Genomic DNA, 6,000 nt, shown 5'->3' with positions numbered 1-6,000 from the left:
TATATATATATATATACATATATATATATATATATATATACACATACACACACACATACACACACACACATATATATATATGTATTACTAAAACTCTTCTCTTGTTTGTGTGTGTGTGTATATATATATATATATGTGTGTGTGTGTGTGTATGTATGTGTATGTATGTGTATGTATATATATATATATATATATACACACACACACACACACACATATATATATATATATATATATATATACATACACACAAACAAGAGAAGAGTTTTAGTAATACAACTAGCCCCCTCCACAAGTTCTACAGTCCCACAGGAGGAAACATTCTCTTCACATGGACCAGGTCAAGACCCCCTCAGGATCTTTTGTGTCTGTGGACCGCTGAGCCCCTCCAACAGTTTGTTTACTGCACTTATACTGCAGCGGATATAAGCCGAGCCTGTCCAAACTATCCTCATACGACACCATATGTAGGAAGGAACAGCAGATGCTGGTTTAAACCAAAGATAGACACAAAATGCTGAAGTAACTTTTGTAGCAGTTACTACAAAGTACTCCAGCTTTCGTGTCTATCTTTTTAATCCTCATAAGACAACACATCCATTCCAAACATTGGTCCAGTCATGATCTGAACTCAAGCTCTCTCTCTCTCTCTCTCTACACGTTCAGGGTCATCTCATCTCCTTTGGAAGCATTTCAGCTGTATTCTCTCTTGCCACGAGTAGAGATGGGATTCGCGTTGTTTGGCTGCACTTTGCTAAAACGGGCTCGGAGTGGCACTGTGCCCTAACACATGAAGTTCGGGGATCCCTCTAGAGCGACAACAGCAGCAACAGCAGCAGCAGGCGCGTAGCCCAACCCATTCACTCTCCCTCTAACCGGAGTCCACAATAGCTCCAAGATCAGCATCTGAAGAAGCTTATTTCCTCCGCTAAACAGCACAGACATACAAACCGGGTCCTTATCAGCAATATCTCGCCACGCTGGGAAAACTCGCACAAATTCCAACCACAGATCAGCAAGAAGTTGGCGTTGGACCCACTCGTCCTTCAGTTATTAGAATTTCCATGTTTTTCCTTTGGAGGTTAAGGTGAAGACTCTGAGAGGCGACACCGCCATGAAATGTTGACAGTTGGAAGAAATTATATTCCAGAAAGCAACCCGTTCAAAATCTGCCCCTTGCCTGTGGCGTAATCTGCCTCCTGGTTTAACAACAAGGGTCAGAGGAGCGACCGGTCGCCTCACGGACCAGCCCCGGAATGACAGTCGCTACTGGGAGCAACTGACGGGACAGAGGGAGAATCACACAACAGGTAAGTCAGTGGCCGGGTGAGACGAGACGAGACGAGACGAGACTCCTGGGCGACCAACATGTCACCAAAGATTATCCTTTGGGAACTTTGAACGGTTTTCAACGTACGATGCAATTAGTTGGGACATTGTTCCCAGTTTATGGCGTTTGATTCGATCGTGTCGGTGGAAAGGCAATGACTAAAACATCAGTGCCACCAAAATACCAGCCATTAACAATCCGCTTTGTCCCGCTCACTGCATGCAACATTTGGGAGGGGCGAATATTGTTTGTAAGTCCATTCACAGCAGTTACTGTAATATATTTCCTCGAAAAACCTTAAAATAGGAGCGATTTGTCGTCTGACTTTAAGTTTGAAGTTGCCTCGAGTACAGTATATTGAGTGTGGGATTGAGCTAGCGTTGTGTGTGTGTGTGTCTATATTCAGCCTGGTAGTCAACAGCTCAGTCGTTCAATCCTCTACGTGGGGGAAATAGATTTTCTTTAAACAAACTGCTGGATGAACTCAGCCGATCAAGTTCCTCCAGCGAGATACAACAGGCTGGAGCAACTCAACGAGTCAGACAGCATCTCAGTCCAGACCCGCTGAGTTACTCCAGCTTGTTGTGTCTATCCTCGGTTTAAACCAGCATCTGCAGTTCCTTCCTACACAAGTTCCTCCAGCTGTTTGTTTTTTTTTTACTCAGGATTCCAGCATCTGCAATCTCTCGTGTCCAGATTGTCTTTAAATTTGCTAGGAAGCTGCATCAGCCGCAAAGTTAACGATGTTTTCTAAAGTTTCGTCCAATTTGGCAAATCAAACCATTCGGCCTCTGGTTCCTGTGTGGGTTCGGTGGGACAGCCTTTCAACGGGCCCCATCTCCTAGCTTTCGTTCCCTTCGCAGGCAGGCAGGCAGATTTCTCCTTTGTACGAATCATTCATTTAGCATTTGAGAATCACTATTGAATCTGCCTCCGGCGTTCTTCCAGGCAAACCAGTTCCGAATCATTGCAATTCACTCTGTGAAAGAAAATTCTCTCCTCCTCCCAGATTTTTTTTTTGAGCCAGTTATATTTCGCTAGGAACAGTTCATCACTGTCAAAAATCATCATCATTTGGAAATTCTCCTTTAAGCTTCTCTGTTGTCAGGAGAATAAATCCAGCTTTAGTTTAGATAATGTCCCATTTGTTGGTACAATGTACCCAAAGATGGGAGAATGCTTGAAATAGTACTAGTGCTTAATTAGCCCCAGTTCTCAATACATTTGTTCAGTTTAACAATCCCGTTACAATTTTACCAGGTAATTCACCCGAACGCATTAAATTTACAATTATTAGGTCACTGGAGTGCATTTTGGAGGCAGGATACAATGCGCAGATGGTACTAGATAATGTGGTTATTATTTCCAACCAGGGATGAATTTCAAATCATCTGTGTTTTTGTTAGCCAACTTGTCGCATAGATTAGTCTATCATTCCATCACGCTTCATATTTCTCTTCACACTATTGCACTTTCCATTCCTTTATTCTTTCCATACCCCGTCCCATTTTCTTCTCCCTATTCTCAAATTCCTACCTCTCTCCCTCTCTCCCCCTCTACCTTATCTTCCTCCCCTTTTCCTTACATTTCGCTCTGTCTCCCTCCCTCCCCATTTCACATAATCTCTTTCTCTTTCAGAATTGGTAAAATGCTTTGCAGGTTTGTGAACAAGGATAGAGTTGTAGATCATGTACCTGGGCAATCCCTCACATGTAACTATAGATCAATGAAACCTTTGCAGGTTGTCATCGCCCAGTCATTCATGGTCTGAAGAAGGGTCTCGACCTGAAACGTCACCCATTCCTTCTCTCCAGAGATGCTGCCTGTCCCGCTGACTTACTCCAGCATTTTGTGTCCAATCTTTGGTTTAAACCAGCATCTGCAGTTCCTCCTTACACAGTCAATGTGCTCATGCTCCTTGTTAATAAACTGTAGCCAGGGGTTAAATGGATCAACAAGCAAGAGAGAAAAGGAAATGCAGCGGAGTATCTATCTATCTATCTATCAATCTATCTATCTATCTATCTATCTATCTAACTATCTATCTATCTATCTATCTATCTATCTACATATATATATATTATACACACACACGGACAAAACAATCAATAATAATGCAATAATAACAATTATCGTCTAAATGCTGGAGTAACTCAGCGGGACGGGTAGCATAGAGATGCTGCCTGTCCTGCTGAGTTACTCCAGCATTTGGTGTCTATCTTTGATTTAAACCAGCATCTGCAGTTCCTTCCTCCACAATAATAGTCTATGTAGTTCAGAGATTATTTGTTGTAGTGTAGTGGCTGTGTCGGGAAACACACTAAAAACTACCCTTTGATTACCATATATTCATCTTTCCCACTTTGTCCTGACCATCACTGTAATAAATAATTTTGATAAAAGGTGATCAACCTGAAGCATTACATCTGTTTTGTTCTCCACACATGTTGTCTGACTTGCTGAGATTGTGCAGCGTTTTCAGTTTTTATTGCAGATTTCCAGCATCTGCAGTTTTGGTTTGTTTTTCAAGGTGATGCCTGCTCTGTTCTGGGCTACTGGAGTCCAACAATTTGTCAAACAACAGATTACTAGGGTTGTGGAGGAAGTAACTGCAGATGATGGTTTAAACCTAAGATTAAACACAAAATGCTGGAGTAACTCAGCGGTACAGGTCGCATCTCTGAAGAGAAGAAATGGGTGACGTCTTGGGTCGAGACCCTTCTTCAGATTTCAGATTACTAGGGTTACTGAGTTGTCACTCTTGGTCTGAAACTATAGCTCCATGGTTTTATTTCCTGAAGGCAGCTTTCCACCAACCATACTGCCCTCACTGGGATGACCTTACCTTGGACAGGCTAGATAGGCAGTGACACCAAAGAGAATTGGCATAAAGAAGTTAGAGAAGTCGATATTCGTTCCGCTGGGTTGTAAGCTATATGTAACCCAGAGGTATGAATATTGATTTATCTAACTCCTCTAATCCTTGCTTTCCCACTTTCTCCATCCCTCCGCCATCCGTTCTCCGACCAGTCTGACTGTCTTCCTGATTACATTGTATGCTTCATTGTCACCTTCCCCTCGCCAACAATGGTCTATTCCACATTTTCCTTGATCATCCCCATTGATGTCTCATTTTCACACCGCACCCTTCCATATCTCCGTGTCTCCCTCTCCCCGACTGTCAGTCTGAAGAAGGGTCTCGACCCGAAATGTTGCATTTGAGAAGGTCTTTCTGCTGACTGGTTCGCACACAACTAAAGGCTTTTCACTGTACCTCAGTACACGTGACAATAAACAAAACAGAAGCTGAACTGAACTGATCATGGAATCAATACTCCATCTGACATGTTCCTTTTAGGAACGGAATAAATAAAGAGTAAGACAGGTCGCTCTACTTTGAATAGAATGATGATCATTACGTTAAAGCATTTAAGTTGATATTAATCCCATATCCAAACATGTAGCTTTACTCTGTACCTTATTTTGTGTTTTTTTGGTCCTGGGTGTAGGGACTATGCAAGAGGAACTTTCTATATCTAATCTCTGCTAATCGCAGCCTAGGGAGTATTTACTGAGATGGTGCAAAGGAATCTTTATTCCATATCCAATCTAGAATGTACCTGCCTTATGAGCATTTGATGGAACAATGTAGGGTGCGATCCATTCATCATCTAACCCAGGAAACATCCAAAATATAATCAGAAAATGTAGCAAATACTTTGCAGGTGAAGCAGTATTTACAGAGAGAGAACGAGAGTTGGCAACCTCCGCAAATCTGGGAAAAGTTAAAACTATCGAACGTATTTTAAGTTGCAGAGATGGGGAAGGGATGGGGAGAACAAACGATTGTCCGTGGAGACTGAGGCAGAATGATCTGCTTGGAAGAGGTGAAAATAGATGAATGAGAACAGAGGTGAGAATAAAAAATGTGCTGAGACACAAAACACTGCAGGTGCTGGAAATCTGAAATGAAATAAAAGCAATTTGGAAATACTCAGCAGGTTAAATAACGTCTTGAGAGAAACAAATATATAGAGTTAACTATTCATCAGAATTGGCTTTGCCTTGCACTAAACGTTATTCCCTTATCATGTATCTATACACTGTAAATGGATCGATTTTAATTATGTGTAAGAAGGAACTGCAGATGCTGGTTTAAACCGAAGATGGTCACAAAAAGCTGGAGTAACTCAGCGGGACAGGCAGCATCTCTGGAGAGAAGGAATGTCTGACGAAGGGTCTCAATCTGGAACATCACACCTTCTTTCTCTCCAGAGATGCTGCCTGTCCCGCTGAGTTACTCCAGATTTTTGTGTCTATCTTCGATTGCAATCATGTATTGTCTTTCTGCTGACTGGTTAGCACACACAACAGGTTTTCACTGTACCTCGGTTCATGTGACAATAAACAAAACTAAACTAACTAACTAGTTCTAACACCCACTGGAAAGTCTGGTAATCTGAAATTTTAATCTGCATTTCATTTTTGTTTGATGTAGCCCATAGTTTTAAATTGCATTTTCTCTGTAGAATTCAGATCACAGCAAGTGTTGGGAAAAGTTGGATTGATTTCTCGTTTGAAAACATCAAGCTTTTATTTTTAATTTCCAGCATCCGGTTCAAAAACTGGTGAAGCAATAGCCAAGTGTTCTTTCAAGAAACGGGATTGTT

The 6,000-nt window shown here is 41.8% G+C and overlaps 1 protein-coding gene across 2 annotated transcripts in view; it reads left to right on the top strand.

Annotated features, from left to right (window-relative positions):
* The first annotated feature begins 584 nt into the window (after positions 1-584).
* LOC116986713 (chemokine-like protein TAFA-2) overlaps positions 585-6,000 on the top strand; it is a 111,952-nt gene continuing 106,536 nt past the window's right edge. For both annotated transcript variants that reach the window (XM_033042309.1, XM_033042308.1), the window contains exon 1: positions 585-1,310. The gene's annotated coding sequence lies outside the window, so the exon portion shown is untranslated. The remainder of the gene's footprint in view (positions 1,311-6,000) is intronic.

Source organism: Amblyraja radiata, chromosome 24 (assembly GCF_010909765.2).
Source record: "Amblyraja radiata isolate CabotCenter1 chromosome 24, sAmbRad1.1.pri, whole genome shotgun sequence".
Lineage (NCBI taxonomy): Eukaryota > Metazoa > Chordata > Chondrichthyes > Rajiformes > Rajidae > Amblyraja > Amblyraja radiata.
This window is presented reverse-complemented; position numbering and strand designations above follow the sequence as displayed.